This window comes from Mobula hypostoma, chromosome 12 (genome assembly GCF_963921235.1).
Source record: "Mobula hypostoma chromosome 12, sMobHyp1.1, whole genome shotgun sequence".
Lineage (NCBI taxonomy): Eukaryota > Metazoa > Chordata > Chondrichthyes > Myliobatiformes > Myliobatidae > Mobula > Mobula hypostoma.
This window is the reverse complement of record NC_086108.1, coordinates 57,729,761-57,756,953: the sequence shown is the minus strand read 5'-3', so window position 1 is coordinate 57,756,953 and position 27,193 is coordinate 57,729,761. Positions and strand designations below refer to the sequence as shown.

At 40.2% G+C, this 27,193-nt stretch overlaps 1 protein-coding gene across 19 annotated transcripts in view; it reads right to left on the bottom strand.

The window, feature by feature from the left end:
- lrrc7 (leucine rich repeat containing 7) overlaps positions 1–27,193 on the bottom strand; it is a 661,225-nt gene that overhangs the window by 452,275 nt on the left and 181,757 nt on the right. For 15 of the 19 annotated variants that reach the window (XM_063064197.1, XM_063064210.1, XM_063064208.1 and 12 more), the window contains exon 1: positions 16,916–17,090. The exons of the other annotated variants lie outside the window; for them this stretch is intronic. The gene's annotated coding sequence lies outside the window, so the exon portion shown is untranslated. Of the gene's footprint in view, positions 1–16,915; positions 17,091–27,193 lie in introns of those variants that run through there. 19 annotated transcript variants of the gene reach the window in all.

The window sequence follows — 27,193 nt, the reverse complement described above, 5'->3', positions numbered from 1 at the left end:
TTGGGAACTTGGTCTGAATGATCTCCTGCAACTTTTGTATTTCAAGTTGGAAGCATTATTTGGAGTCAGGAGCACGAAATTCATGGAAAACATCATTATCAGATTTCTAAAGAATTAACTAATTCTTTGACATGAAGGAGTTCTAATACGTACATAATCATGATAACCACAGGAAAAAATATTATGGATCCTGTAAAAGTGTAATAAAACTAAAAGGCTCAACTGTTGATCAGGTCAGGTGGGATCTGTAGAAAAGAAACAGTTAACATCTCTGATTAATCAGCCTTAAATTAGGTTTAGAAAAGGTGGAAATGTGAACACTGAGGTACAAAACCAGCGAATGGTCTATACTTGGCAATGGATCAAAAAAGCACTTTCACCCTCTGACTCCCTCCCCTATCCGGTGCCATCTGCTTCAACATATCCAAAACACACTTCATCTGTCTTTTGTTCATTATATAGAGTGTGTCAAACTCTTCAATTAAATATTTAGCATCCTTCTCCGCAATTTCCTGGTCTTATCTCTCACAGGGAAAGAGATCAAATTCAGAACAAAACTCGGGCAACTGATAATGGATTCCCAAATATTCTATAAAACTGTGGAATCTCTGAAAAGCAAAATGTCAGTATCCAATGCTGTTTGTTGATTTAATGGTTTGAGAATGGAAAAACACCAGCAAACAAAGGCAGTCAGACATACAAAATAACTGTCTTTGGGGCTGCTTAATGTGCTAGCATCTCTTTAACCTTTCTCTAAACTACTGAGCTATGTCACAAAGAAGGCAGAAGAAAATGGGTCATGAAAATCAGCATGAAGGATAGTTATAAGAATTTTACATCACAAGAACTGCAATATATCTCTGCCCAAGCAGCTTCATTCTCTCATCCACACTTCTACGCACTCTTTCTCATTATCCCAAAGAAACACACTCGACTGGATGCAGGTAGTTACAATATACAAAGTTTTTAGGCAAGTCTATTTTGAATGTGAGATCTACAAAATCCAGTTTGCACATTCTCGGTTCTGCAGACATAGTCATTCAAGATCCTCTTTAAAAGTACTGAACAGAATCATAACCATATTGTTGCAGTGAAGTAGTAGAGACCATCCGGAGGGGTAGCAAACTGCAGGGGCTACAGTCCTTTAATACTTCATACATCTTTAGCCACAGCAATGATCATGGAGTCTCCCTCATTATATTGCTGTGGCTAAAGAAGTACAGTATGTTGCCTACCAGAGCAACAGGTCAATGGCAGATGCCATCTCTCTGGCCCTACATTCCTCCTTAGAACACCTGAAGAATAAAGACGCATACGTAAGGCTCCTTTTCATTGACTACAGCTCTGCCTTTAATACCATCATTCCAAATAAACTGATTCCTAAGCTCCAGAACCTGGGCCTTATCACTCAGATCTGCAGCTGGATCTTCAACTTCCTCACAGACAGGACCCAGACTGTAAAAATAGGGGACAAGCTCTCTTCCACAATCACTCTGAGCACCGGTGCCCCACAAGGCTGTGTACTCAGCCCCCTGCTGTACTCACTGTACACCCATGATTGCATAGCCAAGTTTCCATCGAACTCAATATATAAGTTTGCTGATGACACAACGATTGTAGGCCATATCTCAGGTAATGATAAGTTTGAGTACAGAGAGGAAATTAAGAACCTCGTGGCATGGTGCGAAGACCTGGGTCAGCAAGACGAAGGAATTGGTTGTTGACTTCAGAAGGAGTAGCGGACCGCACGACCCAATTTATGTTGGTGGTGCACAAGTGGAAAAGGTAAAAATCTTTAAGTTCCTCAGGGTCAATATCACAAATGACCTGACTTGGTCCAACCAAGCAGAGCTCACTGCCAAGAAGGCCCACCAGCGCCTTTACTTCTTGAGAAAACTAAAGAAATTTGGCCTGTCCCCTAAAACCCTCACTAATTTTTATAGATGCACCGTAGAAAGCATTCTTCTAGGGTGCATCACAATCTGGTATGGAAGTTGCCCTGTCCAAGTCCGAAAGAAGCTGCAGAAGATCATGAACACGGCGCAGCACGTCACACAAACCAATCTTCCGTCCGTGGACTCACTTTACACCACATGCTATCGGAGCAGTGCTGCCAGGATAATCAAGGACACGACCCACCCAGCCAACACACTTTTCGTCCCTCTTCCTGCGGGGAGAAGGCTCAGGAGCTTGAAGACTCGTACGGCCAGATTTGGGAACAGCTTCTTTCCAACTGTGATAAGACTGCTGAACGGATCCTGACCCAGATCTGGGCCTACCCTCCAAATATCCGGACCTGCCTCTTGGTTTTTTTTGCACTACCTTACTTCCTGTTTTTCTATTTTCTATTTATGATTTATAATTTAAATTTTTATATTTACTAACTTTTACTATTTTTAATGTTTAATATTTGTAATCCAGGGAGCGGGAAGCACAGAATCAAATATCGCTGTGATGATTGTATGTTCTAGTATCAATTGTCTGGCGACAATAAAGTATAAAGTAAAGTAGCTTAGAAGATGGAAGCTACATTAGTTTAAAAACGATGTTTCGATGAAAATGTAGGACGTGGCTTATTTAGTTCAGCACAGTGTAAGCTAGGTAATCACATGCCAATGAGTCTAATGTCAGTGGAATGCCTTCGCTGGGAAACATTCTGGTGGACAGGATCAATCTACACTGTGAAAGGCAGAGATTTTTCAGAGGTAGTATGGCATGGTTTTGCTGGTGGAAGATCCTGTCAGAATCTTTTGAATTTTTCAAAGAGATAACACTACGTAGAGGAGGGCAGTGTGGATTATGTCGGTTATAAAGCCTCTGGTAAGGCATTTAATAAAATATCAGATGGGAGGCTGGTCCAAAAGATCAGAGCCCCTGGGACCCAAGACAAATTGGTTCCAAAACTAGCTTGATAAAATTAAATTGAGAGTGATGGTGGAACATTGCTTTGGTCAATGGTAGACTGTGAACAGTCATGTACCACTGAGATTAGTACTAGGAATGCAACTGTTTGTTATATATATTAATGACTAAGATGTCAATGTAGGAAGTATAGAACACAGAAAAGGCCCTTCGGCCCACAATATTGTGCCTAACCAATTTTATTAGTAATCAAATGGCCAACTAAACTTATCTTTTTGGCCTACACAATGTCCATATCCTTCCATTTTCCTCACATTCATATACCTACCTAAACGGCTCTTAAAAGTCCCTAACGTATCTGCCTTTACCACCACACTGGACAGCACATTCCAGGTACCCAACTCTCTCAGTGTAAAATCTTGCCCCTCAATCTCCTTTGAAATTACCATCTCTCACCTTAAATGCATATCCTCTGGAATTAGATATTTCAACCTTGGTAAAAGGATACTAGCTGGCTACTGCATCTATGCCTCTCATAATCTTATAAAGCTCTATCAGATCTCCCCTCTGCCTTTGCTGGTCCAGAAAAAACAACCCAAGTTTGTCCAAACTCTCATTATATACATGCCCTCTAATCCAGGCTGCATTCTCTTCTGCACCCTCTGCTGATTCTTGACATCCTTCCTACAATGGGGTGACAAGAACTGTAATGCAATACTCTAGATGCTGCTTAACTAGAGTTTATAAAGCTGCAGTATAACTTGCTGAGTTTTGAACTCATTACACCAACTAATCCATGTCACATAAGCCCTAAACAGCCAAGCAATCTGTGTAGCCACTTTCGGGGAGTTATGAATGTGGACCCCGAATCCCTCTGTTCATCAACACTGTTAAGTGTCTTGTCCTTGACAGAGCATTGTCTCCTTGCATTTGACCTGCTAAGGTGCAACATTTCACATTTGTCCGGGTTAAACGTCACCATTCCATTTCTCCGCCCGTATCCGCGACCGATCTATATCACACTGTATTCTTACCAGTCTTCTATACTATCCACAACACCAATCTTCATTTCATCTACAAACTTACTAACCCACCCATCTACATTTTCATGCATCACAAACAGCAGAGGTCCCAGTATAGGTCGCTGTGGAACACCACTAATGACAGACCTCCAGTTAGAGTAACCACTACCCTCTGTCTTCTATGGGTAAGTCAGTTTAGAATCCAAATAGTCAATTCACCATGGATCCCATGCATCTGGATAAATTTAGTGTAATATGATTACACTAAATGACAAAAACTGGTTATATTATGAACAGTAAGGATGATGGTCTTAGGCTACAGACAGCTAGATCACTTCTAATTTAGATACAGCTATGGCATATGGAATTTAATCCTGAAAGGTATGAGGTGATATATTTTGTGAGGACAACTAGGCTTGAACATATACAATGAATAGCATGGCCCAAGGGGACATTGAGGAATAGAGAGACCCAAGTGTACATCCAAAGATCCATGAAGGTAACATCACAGATAGGTGAGATGATGCAGAGGTATATTGGAAGCTAGTCTTTATTAACCAGAGCATAAAATAATACAAAGGCAGGAAAATAATGAAACAGATTTATAAAACCTAGGTGAAATCTTAACTGAAATATTGAGTGCAGTTTTGGTTAACAGAATATTGAAAAGATGTGATTATTCTGCAGAAGGAGCAGAGGAGATTCACCAGGAATATGCCTGTGATAGAGTGACTAAGTTATCATTGGATGGGCTGGTTTGCTATTTTTTGGAGTGGAAAGGTACGAGGAGGACCTGCGAGTGTGCACTAAACTATAAAGGGTATGTATAGGGCCATAGCATAGTGTCTATAGCCACAGGGCAAAGGTTTAAGGCAAGGAGCAATAGTGATGCAAAGCAGATTTTTTTCCCCAATGGTGGGCAGGATTTAGAGTTTGGAATGTACTGCCTGACAGTGTGATGGAGGCAGAGAGTCACAATGTTTAAGAAGCATCTGGATGAGCCCTTGAATCATCAAGATATAGAGAGCTATAGATCAAGTATTGGAAAAGGGAACTTATATAGATGGGTGCTGGATCATTGGGTCAAAGGGCCTGATTCTGTGCTGTATGTTTCCCAGGTAATACAGGAAAGAAAGGCTCTCTAAGTTCTAATATAGTTGGGGGGGGGAGGGGGAGGGGGAGGGGGAGGGCGAGAAATAACAGATTAAAACATGAGAGTTTAGAAGCAGCTTGGTACAGGGTGGCTCTGAAAACTAAAGAGAAAGTTCTGGTTTTAAGATCATCAAGAAAGCAACTCCTGGAGTGATGACACTGGGTAGCTGTCTGTGACTGGCTGGAAAGTATCACGTTTCTTTTTAAAACTAGGGTGGTGGCTTTAAAATAAATTTATAGCAAAACTACACATAAGCTGTTTTAACTAATAATTGACTAAAGACGTCAACAGATTAAATTAATAAAACTGGTCTAAGTGATTGCAAGACAGGTTTTTTGTCAGGACTGCAGTACACACAATATATGGATGATCATCCTGAGCAAACATGTTTGAAGAGATGTCTCCAACCCATTGGGCTGGCATGCTATCAGAGAAACACATACAAAATGCTGGAGGATCACAGCAGGTTAGGCTACATCTGCGGATCAAAGCAGAGATACTCCCACACACGAGCTGGGAAATAACTCTGGAACATTTTTGCACTGTAACACCCCAAAGGAGAAAACAGGGTTCAAAAACAGGAAGCATATAATGGTTTAAAAAAAAGCAACTGTGTAATAGGGCTTCACAGGAAGTGGGGCATGAGGTCCTGTCTCACAAATATCGGTACTCCCTACTTGTGAAGACTAGGGTAACTGGAGAGTGGGGAACCAATAAAGCAGTCCAACAGGGATCTGAAGGCTGTCTATAGTTGAGGGAAGAGCAGAACAGAAACACGATAGTGATAAATATAACTCTATAATTAGGGGGAAAGGTAACATCCTCCACAGCCTACCTGGTAAAGGATATCTTACAAAGGCTGTAGAGGAATATCGGAAAGGAGGACACAAACACAAGAAAATCTGCAGGACTGATGTAAGTGTCTCGGCTTGAAATGTCAACTATTTACTCTTTTCCATGGATGCTGCCTGGCCTGGGTTCCTCCAGCATTTTGTGTGTGTGTTGCCTTGGAAAGGAGGAACCTATTCCAGTTGCCATGGTCCATATTGGAACAAACAATATAGCCAAAATTAGGAAGCAGCCTTACAAAAAAAATTTCAGGAGCTAGGCTCTAAATTAAAAATCAAACTTCATAAAGGTAATATCTAGGTTACCGCCTGAAACATATGCAAACTGGAATTGAAGCAGACAGATAAAAAAAAAACTTGTGAATAAAAAAAAATCAATGAAGTAAAGAAGGTTCCTTCTCATGTGATGATGATGGCAGTAGTTCTGAGATTGTCTCCAAATGAATGGAAATGGGGGCCGTGTCCTAACAGAGAACGTAAATGGGGGTGGTGGGGGGGTGGGTGGTAAAGGCTCTATGAGGAATGCAAGCAGTCTAAGCATAGACACAACAGGAAAAATTAGTAAAGAAACGAGTAAAGGAGGGCATTAGGGGACATATTAGTTATAGAACAGAAGGGTACTAAAATAGTTAACCATTAAATGTAAGGGAATCAAATTAAAAATAATTAAAATTTGCATTACAGTATAATTTTTTCTCTGATTCCATGAAAAGGTAGCAGATGCATTGCTACACAATTACTAATTCATTAGATGAAGGCATAATGCCAGATGATTAGTGGCACTAGCCCTATCTTTGAGAAGGCAAACATAACATGTCCTGGAGGTTACAGGCCAATCAGCTTAACATTATGGAAAAATAGTGAGAAAGAGGAGAAAACATTGTTTGACCAATCACTTAGAATTTTCTGAAAAGATTAAAGGGAGAACCAACAGTGATAACACAGCAGCTATAATTTAGCCAGAGTTTCAAAAGGCTTTTCGTAGATTTCCTTCAAAATATATTGTAGGATGTTAGAAAATGTGGAATTCTAGGGAAAAGTAGCAAACTAAGGATTGTTGGCTGTCTTCAGGACCGGAAGGGAGAGAGGCTGGGTAGTGGTGGTCAGTGCCTGGATTACTATTGTTCATAATATACATTAATGGGACAAGAATGCAATTTCAAAATTTGGGAACAATATCAAGTTGTGGAGAGAAGGAAACTAATACAGAGGACAGCATCCAAATAAAGGGAGATACTTAGTTTGCAGAATAGGCAAATCGTTAATGAAGTTCAGCATATGGATAAATGTGTACTGGAACATTATGGCTGGAGAAAAAGCGATGTCTCATTCCTTGGGAAGCTGGAGGTTAAGGGGGGGTAGAGAAATGAAATGATCTGGGTCTGCAAATACAGGCTGTCCCAGGTTATAAAAGCCTGACTTATGGACATTCCTACTTACAAATGAGCATCTATAATATTAAATTAAGTCATTTGCATATGCATAAGAGTTCTTCCATACAGCAGAACTAGTTTCCTCTCTCCTTCACTTTGCTTTTTCTTATGTGCCTTCTATGTGATTTTATGCCATTTAGTACGATACTGTAAAGGTAACCTTATTGAGTGATTTTTGTGTATTTTCTAACTCAAGGACAAAGTAGACTTAAAAGCAGAAATTATTCATTACCTGCCTGTACATCTAATGTTCGACAGTTCGCAGGATCATAAAGAAAGCAAATTGAGCTCTAGGATTTATTTGATGAGGGACAGGATTGAAAGTTAGAGAAGTCCTACTACATTAATGCCAAGCTTCACAGATAGACAATTAAGCTGCACACTGTTCTGGTCACCATATTAGGAAAAGGATATAGAGGGAGGGGATAGCGTTCAGAGAAGGTTTAAGGTACAACAAATGTTTTAAAATTACATGATGCCGAACAAAGTCAGAGAGTCACGGAAAAGTATAGCACAGAAACAGCTCCTTCAGCCCATCTAGTCTGTGCCAAACCATTTAAACTGCCTACTTCCACTGACCCGCATTGGGACCAGCCCTCCATACCCCTACTATCCATGTGCCTATCCAAACTCTTTCTTAAAAGTACTAATATTCTATATATGCTTGAATATGGAAGTACCGAGCCTGAAAGCTGCAGATACGCCTATCAGGAGTCGGGTGTCAGGGTGGGGACTGAGCCTGAAAGCCGTGGTGTCGCCTAGCAGGCATGGGGGCTAGTCGACAGCCGATATCAGTGGGCTGGGTGGTCTGCACTATATATATATGCATGTTCTGCATCGTGCTTTTACTGACATTCTGTATGGGTTTATTGATTTGTATGTGCAAGGACTGGCCGTCGAGCCACAGTGTCACGGGAGAGCGGCTGGTGGGCGTCGGGACTCATTACGTGATTGTGATCTTGTGTGCTTACTGTGTGTCACTATCGGTAACGTGTCTTTGCACCTTGACCCCAGAGTAACATTGTTTCGTTTCACTGTATTCATGAGTATTCATGCATGGTTAAATGACAATTAAACTTGAATTGAATTAACATTGAAATTGAATTGCATGCACGACTTATGCTGGCAGCTCATTCCACATTCTTCTCAGGACCCTGAGTGAAGAAACTTCCCGTCATGTTCCCCTTAAACTTCTCACCTTTAACCCTTAACCCATGACCTCTGGTTGTAGTCTCACCCAACCTCAGCAAAAGGAGCCTGCTTGCATTTATTCTGTCTATACCCCTCATAAGTTTGTATACCTCTATGAAGTCTCCTCTCAATCTTCTACGTTCCGAGGGATTAAGTCCAAACTATTCGATCTTTCCTTATAATTCAGGTCCCAGCAATATCCTTGTAATTTTTCTCTGTACTCTTTCAACCTTATTTACATCTTTCCTGTAGGTAGGTGATGAAAACTGCACCCAATGCTCTAAATTAGACCTCACCAAAGACTTATACAACTTCAGCAAGGTATATTTGTGAGGTGAAGTGTCCATCTTATCCTACAAGGGAATCATTCAACAGTTTTGTAACAGCAGGGTAAGAAGTTGTCCTTGAACCTGGCGGCTTGTGCTTTTGGGTTTTTGTATCTTCCATCTGATGAGAAAGGGAGAAGGGAGAATATCCAGGGTGGGTGGGGTCTTTGATTACGTTAGCTGCCACTGCGCAGGATCTGAAAATGTTGCAGAGGCTCGTAATCTCAGCCAGTGCCATCATGGGCACTCCTCTCCATCATCAAGGATATCGTCAAAAGGCGATGCCTCAAAAAATCAGCATCCATCATTGACAGCATCCCTGAGAAAAGAATGTTGAGTATTGCTTTTAAAATTGTGAATATTTTGATCCAGTGGATATGGAATGCTTTCAAGAGGTGAAAAGTATAATCAAAGACAATAATTTTAAAATGACCATCGAGAAGTCTCAAAAGGAATTCAGAACAGACTCCTTTGAGCAATGATGGAAGAGAATGAATGTGAACTCTGCCATCACGTTGAGGTGTATGGTACAACTATACTTATGTGGAGGTTTGATATTATGGTGGAGGAAACAACATTGGCAGAGTTGAACATGAGTGCCAGGATGGACTAGTTGGTCTGTATAGCACATTTTAAAATTAATTCAATGTAAATGACCTAATAGAGTTCACTTCATCCTGCTAAAACCCAGCATATGGCTAGAATTTGCCTTCAGATGTCACCCTATCAACTGACGTTCTTCATGTCAGCATCTGAAGCTGTCAGGTTATATTGATGGGTGATTACAGTAGATGATGCTTTTATCTGGCAGCGGTTACTTAGCTTATTGAATAGTGCTCCTGAGGTATCTCAGTATGCAGACATTTAAAAGACTACACCTTCCCTAACTTGCAGTTAGAATCACACAACGTACTAGGATAAGAATGTAACCAATACACTAGTGGGGAGAGTGTGGTTAAAATGAACAACTGTTCCAAATATATGTCTACTCGAAAGCCACATCAAAATGAAGTCTACAATTCAATGAAAAATATGTTCTTTGCTGTTATATGGTACTAATTGTTCAAATAAGTAATACTAGTGACTTTCTGAAGAAAGAGCCATGGAGGCACTTTGAATCTGACCTTCAGCTCTAACTCTGGCAAAGCTGTTAAAGTAAAAGAGTGCCACACACAAAATGCTGGAGGAACTCAGCAGGCATCTGCGGAAAGGAATATAATTAACATTTCAGTCCAGGACCCTTCATCAGCACTGGAAAGCAAGGGAAAGAAGCCTTCTTATGCAGGCTTCGTCCCCCTTATTCCTCTTCTGGGTTATTCCTCTCCATAGATGCTGCCTGACCTGCTGTGTTTCTCCATCATTTTGTGTGTGCTGCTCAGGATTTCCAGCATCTGCAAGATCCCATGTTTATGAATAAAATGTGACCGTATTTATTTGAATAGAGCTGTCAAACCTTGTAGAATAATGTATGTGCAGGTAAGTAACTACCTTAATTTTAATAATTTTAAATTATTTGTTACAGTTTTAATCTACTTTGTTGATTTGTATTTAGTTTTATCATTTTAATGTGATATAAAACATAAGGAATAGTTTTTAATGTCATTGATTGTTAGATGAATTAAAAATTGATCAAAACCTACAAAGCCAACCAGCAAGCTAGCTGTCAAGGGCTATCGTGGTGTACAGGAGGCAGAGCCACAGTTTAAGATGCATTAAGCCATCTCAGTACTCATGGTTACATGAATTTCACCTACAACTCTCAAATACAGGTATTGTGGTGGCAAGTCCAGCTGCAGTTCAGGGCCAGATTGATCCGGCCCATCATATGGAATTGAAAAAACAACAACAGGTATTCTGGTGCTTTCAAGAAAAATGATAAATTTCCTATTATTAGATAGCAATCCATAAAGTAATCGATTGCTTAGTACAAGAATATGGAAAGAGTATGAAGAGCTATGGAGTAAACTGTCAGATGAAGTAGATGAGATAGGCTAGACAGATGGTTATAGGCCCAATAGAGGGAAATAGGACAAGCTCTGGTAGTAATCTTGATTGGCCTGGACCATTTGGGTGGAAGGGCCTGTTTTTGTGTTCCAGGATTCCTTGACTACACAACAGAGAGTAGAGCCAACTTGCTCTAACTATTCAGAGCCCTGGTGAGGTCAAATCTGGACCATTGTGTGCTTGTTACAAACACCTGTTAGGGTGCATTCTCCAGTTACCTTATAAGGTAACTGTAGCCTTCAGCCAGGAGCAGATGTCATCAAGTGGTTCCCAACCTTCACCGAGTATTTCGACCCTTAACCACGACACTCTTCAGTTGGTGGGCCGGCAGTGGCGGCCAAATCTCTGCCCATCTGCTCCTGGCTTCCAGCTTCCCTCCTCTCACCTACTCCAAATCCAACAAGAGGCTTGTTCTGCCTCTTCCCCCATCCTACAAGCTGCCTGTTTGTCGCTCCTTTCGTCCAGGCCCAGATCTGACAACAACCACCATGCTGATTTGGCTGGGAGACCTCTGCAGTCGATCTCTACAGGGAACAACCATGCCTGCCATCCCTTGTCTTTACACTCCTGCACTAAGGGCTGGTACTTCAAGGCCTTTCTCTTGTGCGACTCTTCCCATCCCTCCTCCTATGGCACAGTCAGCTCAACCAGAATTATTTTCTTGTCTTCGGCTGACCACAGTACAATGTCCGGGCGTAGGGTTGTGTGCACCACATCCGGGAACTGCAACCTCCTTCCCACATCAACCCTCATCTCCCAGGGTGTGGCCATTAGCAGCAGATTGAACTTTGCTTGTTTGGTTACGAAAGGCCTAGCTCCTCCTTTGATGAAGGTGATGGCCTTCCTCAAATCTGTGCCAGCCAGACTCTTCTTGCATCTCTCCCGCTCTAGTGTGTCAGCAAGAGCCAGAAGCACCTTATCATGGCACCACCTATACTGTCCTTGAGTTAGAGCTGTTTTACACCCGGACAGTATATGAGCCAGTGTCCCCTTTTGACCACAGAGCTTACAGTACAGGTCCTCTCTCATTCCCCATGTGTACAGATGTAGTGGTGAAGGAAGGGTGTCATACACGGATCGCAAGAGGAAGGAAATACGGGAGGGCTCCAGTCTCCATAATTCTGCCCATGAGATCATGCGCTTAGGCAGATCCCATTTTGTCCAGGCACCCTGGGACCCTTGTTCCACTGCTTTTGAAATCCACTTCTCTTCCTCACGGATCCGTACTTCTGCCTGTATCATGTCTCGCCTGTTCCTTATGCTTGCGTTTCCCCACTTCTGGAAGTGAACTGAGCCGAGGCCTTGCCACCTGACGCAGGGATTGCCGATGATATCTCGCAGCTTCAGAGAACACACTGCCTCCTCCACAGCTGCATTGGCTGCCCACTTGTGCCCAGATCTGGTTGTAACGCCTGCTTGCTTTACCAAGACATCATTGGAATCTCTCAAGCTTAACAAGGCTCTGCATTTTGCCACCTTGAATTCCTCCAAAACAGATGACAGGGGAAGCTGCAGTTGCCAGGAATGAATGTAGAGGTCCACTGAAGAGAAGCTTGGGGGAACTCCCAACCATCTCTGCAGGTGCTTGTTGGTTTTCCTCTCGATGCCCTCTACAGCAGTCATGGGGAACTCATAAAGTGTGAAGAGCCAGAGAAGCCTGGGCAGAATGCCGTATACAGCCAGGTCTTGAATTTACCCAGAAGTGCGGATTTGTCGATCGTCTGTCTGCTTCACAGCATTGGTGACCTTGGCCCCATCTGTCAGTGATACATTAAACCACTTCCCCAAGCATTTTATCGGGTTATCTTCGATGGAAGGGATGACCTCACCCTGAACTTGGAGGCTAAGCGTGCTAGTAACTTTGTCCTTTCTGATCACCATGCACCTGGACTTCTTGGCCTTGAGACATCCTCGCCCAAGTGGCTACATTGCCCAGGGTTTTCAATACCCATCTTGCTTGGACATGTGACACAGTCGTTATAGTGATGTCGTCCATGAACCCTCGTAGAGCCGGCTGAACAATGCCCGACTCCAGTGTTGGGCCACGGGTCACATTTTCTGCTGCTGATAATAGGAGGTTCATTCTCGTAATAAATAGGATGGGGGAGATGGTGCACCTTAAAGGAAAAATAAATGGAATGCAACATTTAGTTTGGGTGAATTCCCTTTGATCTGATGAATGGATTAATCAGATTGATTCTCACACTGGTAGTTTCTGCCATAAGTGACTAAGCTAAAAAGGTCTGAGCTCTCTTGAATTTGAAATATGAGAGATTAGATTAGATTCAACTTTATTGTCATTGTGCCGAGTACAGATACAAAGCCAATGAAATGCAGTTAGCATCTAATCAGAAATGCAAAGAATAGTATTATTTACAAAATAACTGCGAATAAAAAGTAAGTGCTACAGCATACAAATATAAAAGTACTGAGACAGGACAATATGGATGCAGTACTGCTTAGCGCTGTGATATGAGGATCAGCAATGTCATAGCCTCAGGAAAGAAGCTCTTCCTGTGCCTGCTGGTGTGGGAGCGGAGGCTCCTGTAGCGCCTACCGGATGGAAGGAGAGTAAAAAGTCCATGGTTAGGGTGAGATGCATCCTTGATAATGCTTTTTGCCCTGCCCAGGCAGCGTTTACAATAGATGTTCTCAATGGTGGGCAATTTGGTGCCAATAATCTGCTGGGCAGTTTTCACCACACGCTAGAGTGCTTTGCGGTCCAATACGGGACAACTGCCATACCACACTGAGATGTAGTTGGTGAGTATGCTCTCAATGGTACAGTGGTAAAAGTCCGTCGGTATCCTGCGACAAAGGTGAGCTTCCTTGATGCTCCACATGAAATAAAGGCACTGTTGTGCCTTTTTGATCAGGATGGAGGAGTTCAGGGACCAGGTGAGATTCATTCATTGGCACATACAAGATTCTGATGCATCTTGAAAGGATAGATGCAGAGTTTATAAATCTCTGAGCAACGGGTCACAGTCTCAAATTGGTGAGCCATTCAGGAATGAGTTGAGAAGAAAAGTCTTCACCTAGACATTGATGAGGTTCATAATTCACTACTCATTATGTCATTTAAGATGCAGCTACAGAGTATTTTCAAGACGGACAATTAAATGCCTTTAAATGTTAGGGGAATTACCAGTTTACATTTGGGGATATGGTGGAGTGATAAAAGATCAGCTGAGAATTAAATGAAATGCTGAGTAGACACAAAATACCTACTTCTGCTTCTACTCTATGTTCTTATACTCTCTTCAAGTTGATTACTGGTCCAATTAAATTTTGCATTTCATTAAACACTCACTTTACAGTTAGTGACATCCATTTGTTTCTAAATAATATCCAAATTATAATCTTCACAAAACTAGCCTACACACTTGGGCCAAAACTTACCCAACTTTGGAATAGACAATAGCAGTATTTCAATTACAAAGTACTTGGAAAGTGGAAATCTGAAATGTACAATCTTTCCAGTGATCATCCAAAAATACCTCAATTTGTATAAAATATGCTTTCCTAAATTTAATTAGCATGCTTCCAAATTATTTCTCTTCCTTAAAGTGTGGTTACCTTTGCTATTATGAAATTTCAGTAAACAGTGGACCATCCTTTTTCATGTTCTATTCTTCACTCTCATTTTGGACTTACAAACTGTACAGAAATCCTTCTACTAGTTCAATTTTTGCACCGTATGGTTTGACTCAAAGATCACTAACATTATCATTGTAATATCCTAATGTTTTTTGCCATAAGCTTGCCTTATTTTCAACTACATTACATGTCCCACATCAAAGAATGCAATCAACGTAACTGCGAATCTGTGGAAGGATTAAACATTTATCCTTTGTACAACTCGATGCACTTTCGCAGACAGCGCAAAAAGACTGAAATTCGTGACTCACTAAGTTGCAGATATACTATCTTCATGTTAAAAACAGAAATAATTTTGTTGGGCAAGTTCTTTCTTGTAAAAATTGTTTATGTTTTTTTCCTGTGAATGCTGCATATATGACGGTGTGTGACTGTGATGCTGCTTCAAATAAGTTTTTCATTGCAACGGTGCATACAACGGTACATAGTTAACAATAAAGTCAACTTTGACTGTATTGTAAACAGATGCTGAGGTTACTAGCAAAGGAAGGATCATCATAGCATTTGTTTAGTGTTACATTTGCATTCAAAATGAACAGAGCTACATACATCTCAAGTTATCTCAACTGTTTACAGTTTTTGGTTCTTTGTTGATTTTAGTAAGATGGTAGAAAATGCCACCTCTTGACCTTGGTATTATTGACCTAGAAAATGACAGAGGTAAAAAAGTCAAACTTCAGTTTGCAACACTTTCAATGACCTCTTTTGAAAAGTTTATATTTGCTATGGAAATAATTTAGCTCTGATGTGACTCTCCTTATGGTTTGATGGCCCAGGAGCAAAGAATGAACTTAAAGGTGAGGCATTTGATAGTACTGGGTATTTGATGTTGTATTCTACTTTGAGGTGGGAAATTTGGAAGGGTTCAAACAAAAATGAATGCTTTTTTTTAAAAAAGGAGTTTAAATGGGCTGACAGACTGCACTTAACAAAAGTGATCATTATGCCATATATTGGGTATGCACTGTATTATGTTGATAAAGCATACTCAGAGACCTGGAATAATAACAGAGAATGTGAAATCAAGTCCCACCTCAGCAACCCGAAGATACATTTAAAATTCAGAAGTGAAAAGAATCTTTAATAAAAATAACCACAAACAGTCAGACTGCCATCAAAATTCAGTCACCTCACTAACATTGTTCAAGATATGAAAATTATCATTGTTACTCAGCTGACTGATATGTGATGTGAGTCCCACACCAAAGTCAGCTTTTAGCTGACTTTTGATCTGGCTAGAAGACCAGAAAAGAACAATAACTGCTAATTTTACCAGGGATATCTATGTCCCAAGGATGAATTAAAAGAAAATGATAATTTTATAGTTATCAGAAACAGTTTGTCAAAAATGATTATGCCATTCCCAGAACTGAAGCCACATAATATGCACCAAATGTAGACTATAAATATATATTTTTCTGCTCTAAATGTAACACAAGTCAAGACTCCCAAGAGCCTCTTCTGCTTAATGGATGACCCGTTAAGATTGTGCTGAAACAGATCTTTAAATATGATGACTGCAGGAGGAAATGATAAAAATTAAACAGACCCATTATTATCAATTAATAACTAAATACTGTAGTTAAGTAGCTCTCATTTCCCCCAATGTAAAAGGAAGATTGTTTCATGTCCCAGCCTTATAAAATAAACTAGTCCTCGATTATAAATAAAATAGCTCAGATATTGAGGCAGAATAGATTTATCTGACAAATAAAATTTATTCATGTTAAATCAGAGCACTGTTAATCATAATTAATCTGTCAACGATTAAGTTGTAGAAGCATCAATGACCTAGATATGAATTTTGCAAAGCTAAGTTGTTGAAAAGCCATGGCATGTCTTTGACTTGCTGAACTTCTTTAACAAATAATTATATCAACCTTTAATGGCTGCATTTTCGGTGCACAGTAGGTATCATTTGTCTGTTAGCAGTTAAATATATCCAAGTATTTTCTGCCAAATACAAAGCTAAAAGCTCTGAGGAGCAGATATATTGTACAAAGTGTAGTAAAGTAGATGCTGCTTTAGATTGTCAGCTTCATAAAAAAGATACATTTTAAATACTGCACAACCATCTAGGAGGGCATTTCTAACCCTTGAGTAATCCATTTTCTTTAAGCAGTATAGATAATTCTACTGCATAGTATTTACTTTTAGTCAATATTTTCAAGGTTCTATAATATGCTAAGGCTTGGATATTTGCCCTTCCTTTGAAAAATGGTTCTTAGATTTTCTGAATTCCTAATGCACCATTCAATAGATATCTTTGTACAAAAATAATCATAAGTTACCAGTTTTCCAAACCCTCATTTTCAAAATGCAACAACTCATTGATTTTAAGCATGCATGTCAAAAATTACTGATACTTTCCAACCAGAAAGCCACCTTTAATCAAAGCTTTAAATCGCATACTCACATTGAAAGGTTGAATAATAGTCCATTAGTAATCCAGTTATAATAAAACACTGATTCAGCAATTGGCAGTTTTACTTCACTTCTACTAAGTCTTCCGATAGCTGTAGCCTCTCCATCTCTGGGGCATCTGCCTGGTGCTAAACCCACAAAACCGATATGGACTCATGTGTAACACGTAGATTTCTATTGAACTAAGCCATGTGCTTGACAGAACTGACAGCATCGGTATGCCCCAATTTCGAAAGGAAGAAAGAAACCAAAAGAATTGCAGCAAAATGAATCAGTGGCACGACACACTTATAGCCCACTTCCCCACCCCCATACACCAAACGTCACTGTTATGAAGTGCTTTATCGTTCTTTCTGCAGTTGCCTTAATGATTCATTATGTAAGGGTCTCTCGACACCTGCTGCCTCTGCATGGCAACGCAGTGTTTTTGTCTCATATTCAGTGAATTAAAATATTTCAACACTACACATGGATTTAATAATTTATGCTTGAGGCTATGAATTAAAAGAGTCTTCATTTCTTGTCCAATATGAACTAAAGGAAGAGATTTCATTCAGCATTAGAGTCATCTTCTGACAAATAAATTGAGTACATCTTTTTCTTATATCTCTATCTGCAGAAATTACCCACTATGGAAATAGAAATGAACAAGGTACATCATTCACATGACCAGGAGGGAAGATTCATTATCAGAGAAGGTAAAATGATATGATGAAATATGTTAATTATTGACACTTGTTAGAAACTAACAAGAAATAACATTGAGGGAGAAATCTAAACTACATTAATTATCCTTCCATTCCTCCTACAGACAGAGATTTGGTACAGTCCACTAAGCCATGCAGTTATCATGCATTTTTAGAAGAGATTTCAGTTCCAGATTCACCCACGTGAGATTTCTATCCTTTCGTTAATATACTTATTTAAAAATCAGTAAATGTATTATTCTCAGAGACAAAACAACCCTAAATACTGCAATTTTATTGCAGCCTACATTTTTAAAATTATGATTAAATTATTTCAACAAAAAAACATTAGAGCTTACAGTGGCATGCAAAGGATTGGGCACCCCGGTCGAAATTTCTGTTACTGTGAATAGCTAAGCGAGTAAAGGATGAACTGTTTTCCAAAAGGCATAAAGTTAAAGATGACACATTTCTTTAACATTTTAAGCAAGATTACTTTTTTTTTATTTCCATCTTTTACAGTTTCAAAATAACAAAAAAGGAAAAGGGCCTGAAGCAAAAGTTTGGGCACCTTGCATGGCAGCACTTAGTAACACCCCGTTAGGCAAGTATCACAGCTTGTAAATGCTTTTTGTAGCTAGCTAAGAGTCTTTCAATTCTTGTTTGTGGGATTTTCGCTCATTCTTCCTTGCAAAAGGCTTCTAGTTCTGTGAGATTCTTGGGCTGTCTTGCATGCACTGCTCTTTTGAGGTCTATCCACAGATTCTTGATGATGTTTAGGTCAGGGGACTGTGAGGCCCATGGCAAAACCTACAGCTTGCGCCTCTTGAGGTAGTCCATTGTGGATTTTGTGGTGTGTTTAGGATCCTGTTGTGTGTAGTTCTATTTTAACTGCAGCAGTCCACAGGACTTGTTTCCAAAATGCACCAAGCTTGCTTAGATGTTCCTTTGAACCTTTTGAATAGAACTTTTTGGCTGCAATGAGCAAAGATATGTTTGGAGAAAAAAGGGTGCAGAATTTCATGAAAAGAACCCCTCTCCAACTGTTAAGCACGGGGGTGGATCAATCATGTTTTGGGCTTGTGTTGCAGCCAGTGGCACGGGGAACATTTACTGGTAGAAGTAAGAATGAATTCAAACAAACACCAGCAAATTCTGGAAGCAAACATCACACCGTCTGTAAAAAAGCTGAAGATGAAAAGAGGATGGCTTCTACAACAGGATAATGAACCTAAACACACCTCAAAATCCACAATGGACTACCTCAAGAGGTGCAAACTGAAGGTTTTTTCATGGCCCTCACAGTCCCCTGACCTAAACAACATCGAGAATCTGTGGATAGACCTCAAAAGAGCAGTGAATGCAAAACGGCCGAAGAATCTCACAGAACTAGAAGCCTTTTGCAAGGAAGAATGGGTGAAAATCCCTCAAACAAGAATTGAAAGACTTAGCTGGCTACAAAAAGCATTTACAAGCTGTGATACTTTCCAAAGGGGGTGTTACTAAGTACTGCCATGCAGGGTGCCCAAACTTTTGCTTCGGGCCGTTTTCCTTTTTTGTTATTTTGAAACTGTAAAAGATGGAAATAAAAAAGTTTTCTTACTTAAAATACTAAAAAAATGTGTCATCTTTAACTTTATGCCTTTTGAAAATCAGTTTGTCTTTTACTCGCTTAGCTATTCACAGTAACAGAAATTTTGACCAGGGGTGCCCAAACTTTTGCATACCACTGTATACGCTGAAGACATGGCCAGGTATCATTGTTCCTGTTTCATGGCTGTCTAAACACAACAAAGTATACCTCTTACTCAGCACTTCCTTAATGCCAGCGAATAAAGTCACGATTCTTCAGACCTCACGTTTCAATCATCAATTAGCGGATTTCAGTTCTTGCAACACCTCAGATAATCTTAGCAATTTTAGAGTTATGGAGCAATACAGTACAGACATAGGCACTTTAGCCCACTGAGTCCATGCCAACAAGATGCCCACCCAGCTGGTCCCAATTTCCTGCGGTCAGCCCATAGCCCTCTCATCCTCACCCTTCCATTTTAACTATCCAAATGCTTTGTGAATGATGCTATTGTATCTGCCTCAACTACCTCCTCTGGCAACTCAATCATATACTCATCATCATCTTTGTGACAAAATGTTGCCCCTCAGGTCTGTTTTAAAACTTTTCCCTCTCACCCTATATCTTTGTTTTGGACTTCCCTACTCTGAGAAAAAGACTGTTACCATCCACCATATCTATGTCTCTCATAATTTTAAAAGTTACTATAAGGCCACCCCTCATTCTCCTGTGTTCCAAAGAATACAGATTTAACCTGGACAACCTCTCCCTATAACTCAGGCCTTCCAGTCCTAGCATTATCCTTAAATCTTCTCTGCACCTGTTCCAGTTTAACTACGGCTTTTCTACAACAGGGTGATCAAAACTGTATGCTGTATTCCAAGTGTGGCCTCACCAACAATCTGTGCAACTCCAACATGTTTCAGCTGCTATACTCGGTGCCCTGACTGAAGGATAGTGTGCTAAACACCATTATTGCCACCCTGCCCATCTCTGAAGCTGCTTTTAACAAACTCTGCATTTGCACTCTGAGATCTCTCTGTTCCATTACATTCCCCAGTGCCATAACATTCCAAGTATAAGCCCTACATTGGCTAGACTTTCCACACTTATCTGTAATGAAATCCATTTGCCACTCCTTGGCCCACTTCCCTAACTGATCAAGACTCCCCTGCAGTCTATGGTAACCTTTATCACCATCAAAAACACACTCCTAATTTTGTGCCATCCTCAGACTTACTGATCAAGCCTTGTGCATTTGTATTTAAATCATTTGTATAAATAATGAATAAAACACAGACCCCCGCAGCGCACTAATCACGAGCCTGCATTCTTAGAAATTATTTTGAATTATCACTCCCTGCTTCCTACCTTTCAGCCAATTTTGAATCCACTAATCTTGCAGAACAGTATCATGATGACCTTGTCAAAGGCCTTGCTGAATTCAAAACAGATAACATCCACACCCCTACTCATATCTACCATTTTAATTACCTCTTCAAAAAACTCCAAAATATCTATTAAGCACAAAGTCCGGGTGACTCCTCCTAAGTAGACTCTGAGTATCCAAATGCTGGCAGATCCCATCCGTCAGAATTCTCTGCAGTAACTTTCATACAATTGACGTTATGCTGACATCAGTTCACTGGCTCGTACTTGCTACCCTTCTCAAACAGAATATTGATAACCTTCCTTCGTGAACTTCACAGTGGCTAATGAAACAAATATCTTCGCAAAGGCCTCCGTGTTTTCTCCGCTAGCCTCCCATAAAGTCCAAGGATACACTCAGTCATGGCCTGAGATTTATCAACCTTAGTGCAGTGTAAGGCTGCAAATACTTTCTCCCTGGTAGTACAAATATCTTCCAAAACATCTCCACTTGTTTTCCTGCCACCCCCATCTTATGGGCAATCATGATTTTCCCCCACTCGGTAAATACTGAAGAGAAATATTCATTAAAAATCCCACCCATCTCCTGCAGCTCAAGATGCAAGTGGACCTGCTGATCTTTTTATTCCTTGCACAGCAAAAAAAACCTCTTCAGATTTGCCTTAACATTGTCTTCCAGATCCATCTCATATGCTTTCTTTGCCATCTTGATTTCCCTCTTAAGATTACGCTTAATCCTTCAAAAGTCATCAATAGATTCACTCATTCCTGACCTTGTAAACCCAGAGTATGCTTCATTTTTCTTGACCAGAGCTTCAATCTCCCTGATCAGCCAAGGTTCTGTAAAACTTACCAGATTTAGCCTTCACCTTCACAGGAGCATGCTGTGCTTGGACTCTTAATATCACACTCCTACAGCCTCCCATTTGCTCCTCATTCTTTTCCCTTGAAACAGCTCACCCAGTTGAGCTCTGCTGGATCCTGCCTTATTCCCCCAAAATTAGCTTTGCTCCAGTTTTTGACCCTAATCAATGGACCTGTCCCATCCTTTTCTATCACTTCGTAAAACGAATAGAATTCTCATCAGTAGAGCCAAAGTGCTCCCTGGCTGCCACTTCAGTTACTTACCCCACCTTGTTTTCTCAGATAGTATTGCACACCCCCAAAGAGGGCCCTCTATATATTGCTCAGGAAACATTCCTGGACACATTTCATAAATTCAACCCATTCAGGCCATTAACACTCTGGATAGTCCAGAGAATATCAGGGAAATTAAAACCTGTCATTAACACAATGCTATTGCTCTCACAACTATGAGCAATTTCTCTACATGCCTGCTCAAGTTCCAGTTGAATACTGGGGGGGGGGGGGATCTATAATACAACACCACTGGAATAACCATTGCCTTCATGTTTCTAAGTTCTACCCAAAAGGCCTCAAGGTAACCCCCCCCAAAAAAAATCTCTAAGTACTGCTGTTCCATTTTCCCTCATCAAGAAGGTGACAGTGCCTCCTCGTTTATCTGTTCCTCTGTCACACCTGTAGTATCTGAGTCCTGGAATATTGAGCTGCCAGTCATGCCCTCCTCTCACACATGTTTCTGTTATTGCAGTCCCCAATCCATACCCTGAGTTCATTCACCTTACCTGTTAAACCTTCAGCATTGAAATAAATGCAATTTAACTGAATAGCCCTTTCCTTGCCTTTACAGTGACACTGGCTATTCTGACTACTTGCTTTTGCTGGCTACTGCTTTAGCCTATGATTTGCTACTGCTCAGTGTCCCAAACCCTTCCAGTCTAGGTTAAATGCTCATGTGTAGCATGAGCAAATTTCCCTGCCAGGTTATTGATCCAAGTGCAACCAACCCAATAGTCCAAGGACTTGAATCTCTGTTTCCTGCACGAGCTCCTCAGCTGAAAATTCATCTGATCTATCCTTCGATTTCTGACCTTAATAGCACATGGCACTGGGCGTAATCTGGAAATCACTGCCCTTGAGGGTCTGCTTCTTAACTTATTTACCCACCTCCCTATACTCATTCTGCAGGATCTTGCCCCTCCTTCTAACAGTGTCATTTGTATCAACGTGTATTGTAATGACCTCTGGCTGCTCAACCTCCTCTCAAGAATTTTTTTTAAAAGGAGAGTCAGTTGGAATTTTGAGTGGAAATGGTGTTTAAGGACTCCAACTAAATAAGGCACATAAAGGCATTGAGCCTTTCGCCTGGGTTTGGATGTGAGGCATCTCACAACTCCTCCACAACCCAGGGGTTAAATAGTTTATGGACATTCAGGACTAAACTATCCATCAGAATTACCTTACCATCAAGAATGCAGGCAACTTTCAACTTTTCCATAATCACACAAAAATAAATTAAATCCTCTTTATAAAAACAGCTTGCATTTATATGCATATCATAGGAGACAAATTAGTCAAAATTATATTAAACTAACAAAGAAAATTGAATCAGACATCTTCACAGAGTTAATAAGCAATCTTATAAAATGGAAACATTGGAAGGCAGTCTCCAATGGAAATGAGAAATTGAGAAACTGCACTAAAAATGGAATCAAGTGAGATTTTGAAGGGATTTGAATATGGGGATCAGAATTTTAAATTCAATGGCATATAGATCAGGAAGCACATCTACAAAAAAGAACAGGTGCAAGTAAGAAATTTATGATCAACTAATTTTAATTAATGTTTCAAATGTCAGGAGGCCCAGATTTGTTAGAGAAATACAGAAATAGGGTCAAGGGTCAGGCAGGCTCATGACAAACTCTGAAATAGGTAAGGAATTACACATGGCTTAACATTTAAGATTCTGCAGATTCTGTTGGTCTACATGAGAGAGAAGAGTGAAGAACTGTCTAAGTGGCAATCATGTGTGTTACCTGGAAACAAGTAGCTGTGGAATGCTAATACCCTTTGTGCAGTGTAAGTTTGGGCAAAGCTTGAAACTATAAAACTTACCCCATTTGCTCCAGGCTAATTGATATAAAGAATAATGTTTTGTTAGTCCATTATTTTTGGTATCTATCCATGAGATTTTAAAGAATGTTTGCACCATTTCCAAGTTTCTTGCCATTTACAATGTTCTACCTTTCTTGGTTCCACATTAGTTGAATTCAAAAGATTAATTATTGCTAAATATACAGTTATGAAAGGTAAGCTAGCTAAGATGCCCATAAAATTATATTAAAAGATATAACAGTAAATGGGTTATCAAATATATTTAAGGAAATAGCAACTGGAATAGAACAAATCTCTCGAGGAATATAGTACACAGAAGAGAACTTAAGGAAGAAATTAGCAAAGTTACCTTAGGAGGTTTATAAAAATTTATGAGGGCCATAGATAATATAAATAGCCATAGTCTTCTGTGTTCATAGATGTGCTTGCTGAAACATGGACTCCTCACCACCAATGCCTCGAATTTAAAATTCTGATTCCTTTGTTCAAATCCTTCCATCATCTCACTCTATTCCCATTATACATTATTTATACTATCAATTTAGGTGAGATTGTAAGTGTCATGTTCTGTAAATTTGAAGATCACACAAAAATTGCTGGATAGAGGACAGTGAAGAAGGTTGCCTATGATTACAACAGGATATCAATTCCCAGTGGGCAGGTGATTGACAAATGAGGCTGCATCCACAAAGCAAACAGCACTATGAAGGACCCCACGCACCCCTCATATAAACGCTTCTCCCTCCTGCCATCTGGCAAAAGGCACCGAAGCATTCGGGATCTCACGACCAGACTATGTAACAGTTTCTTCTCCCAAGCCATCAGACTCCTCAATACCCAGAGCCTGGACTGACACCAACCTACTGTACCCTCTACTGTGCCTACTGTCTTGTTTATTATTTATTATTATGTATTGTAGTGCCTGCACTGTTTTGTGCACAGACTACAGTCGTGGATAGGACTGTAGTCTAGTGTAGTTTTTGTATTGTTTCATATAGCACCATGGTCCTGGAAAACATCGTCTCATTTTTACTGTGTTCTGTACCAGCAGTTATGGTTGAAATGACAATAAAAGTGACTTGACTTGACTTGAGATAAATATGAGCTGCTGCATTTTCATAAGACAAGTCAGGGCAGTACTTAAAAAGTAACTGGTAGAGTGCTGGGGAGTGCTGTTTAACAGAGAGACCTAAGGGTACAAATACATAATTTCCTGGGAGTTCCGACACAGGGTGGTGAAGATGATGCTTTGTCTACTTGCCTTCATCAGTCAGGCTATCAACTACAGGAGTTGTTTCATCATCTGCTACAGGAGGGATATCATTAAGCTGTACAGGGTACAAAAAAGACACAATGGGGTGACTAAGAATGAAAGAGTTAAGTCATAAGGAGAGGATCAATTATCTTTTTGTCTTGGAGTAGACGAGGCCAATGGATGGCCTTATAGAGTCTTATAATATGGTGAAAAGCCACAGTTTTCTCCCCCAAGATAGGGGAGCTCAAAACTAGTGGACCAAGGTTTAAAGTGAGAGTGGAATGACTTAAAAGGGGTCTAATGGCGACTATTTCCACAGTGCGACACATGTCATGAAATAACCCAGCAGAGCAAATCATAGAGGAGTAATTGGACAAGTATTTGGATAGAGGAGATTTTGGGGGGATTGGGCCAAATGCAGGCAAATGGGATTTAGCTCAGTCAGGCAACATGATCAGTTGGGCTAATGTTCCTGATTTCCATACCATATTGCTCTATGATCATAAAAAGGCAAAAAGGGATCATGAATAATTCTTGGCAAGTAAGTCTAACGAATATCCCAAGACATCTTTAAGTATATCTGGAGCAAGAGGATGGCAAGGAAAGCATGGGTTCTCTGAGAGACCAAAAGGGGTTATCTATATACAGAGAGTTGGGCAATCTGGGCAAGGTCTTAAATGAATACTTCTCACCTGTACTCACAAAGAAGTATTTAGAAGATGGCAAGTTCAATGAAAAGAATGTTGAAAATCTGGAGCTGGTCAGGATGAAGGGGGAGGAATGGGACACATAAAAGTTGATAAATTCTCAGGGCTCAATATAATTTATCACTGGGGTTCAAACAAAGATTTTTTCCAAGTTTCTTATCACAGGTTCGTGTTGGAAGACTGGAGAATAACTATTGTTGCTCTTTTATTTGAGGACAGCAGGAGTAGGTCAAGTAGCTACAGGCCTGTGAGCTTTTCTTCAATGGAAGGGAAGTACTTAGGAGAAAATCCAAAGGAGTAAGATTTATATACATTTGAAAAAGCAGGGATTGATCAGGATAGTCAATAGGACTTTGTATGTGGGAAATCCTCTCTCACTAACTTGATTCAGTATTTTGAGATGTAACTGTGAAGTGTTAAAGGTAGAGTGGTAGACACACATCTGACAAGGTCCCACACGTTAACTTGGTCCAGAAGGTTATCTGGCTAATCGGATTATTTAAAAATTGGCTTGATTATAGGAGGCAGGAGATACTGATGGAAGGACGTTTTTCTGGTCAAAGCCTTTTTCCAGTGGTGAGCTGCCCCGATCGGTGCTGGTGGCCTTGTTGCTTGTGATATACAGTATATTAATGAAGTGGATGCAAATATAGGAGGTATAATGAACAAGCTTGCAAATGGCATGAAAGTTGGTGATGTAGCAAGTAGAGAGGAATGCTGTCTACAGCTACAGAAAGATATAGATCAGATGCAAAGTTGTAGGCAGTCTTGGCAGATGGAATTTAATTTCAAACAAAAGGCAAATTGGGGTTTGATGTATATGGCAAATTATAGAGAACCAAGTACCGTAATGTTGTTGAAAAGACGGAGCTTGGAGTTCAGCTCAGTAGTTTCTTAAAAATGACAACACAAGTAGATGGGGTGCTGAAAAAGGCATAAAGCATTTTTGCCTTCATGGGTCTGGGTATGGAATATGCAATGTGGGATATTACCCTGCATCTTTACAAAATATTACTTACATCACATTTGGAGTATTGTGCACAGTTCTCATTCTACAGGAAGAGAATATGGAGAGAACAAGGAGCAGTTTCACCAGGATGTTGGCTAGATTGGAAAATTTTAGTTATGCAAAGTGATTGGATAGGCTGGGCTAGTTTGCCCTGGAGTAAAGGAGGCAGAGAGGTGACCTGATACAAATATATGGAATTATAAGAGACATAGGACTGAAGTATGGGATTTAAAAGTAATTAAGCACAAGTTAAAAACCAAAATGAAATTTATCATCACTGACATGTGTTGTGAAATTTGTTGTTGGTGGCAGCAGTACATTGCAAGACATAAAAATTAACTCTATGTCTTAATAAAGGCATTAAATAAATAAATTGTGTAAAAGAGAGTGAGGTAATGGTCAGGAATTCATGGACTACTCAGAAATCTAATGGTGGAGATGGAGATGGATAAAACACTGAGTATGGATCAATATGGTGAGCCCAGGATAGCTCCTGAGATGTTGACACTCTTTCTACAACTGACCCCTCAATAAGGACTGGTGTATGTTTTCCTGCCTTCCCATTCCTGGAGTTCACAATCAATTCTTTGGACTTGCTGACCTTATTTGAGGTTGTTGTTCTGACGCTACTCAGCCAGCCGATCTATTTCGCTCTTCTGTTCCTCCTTATCGACA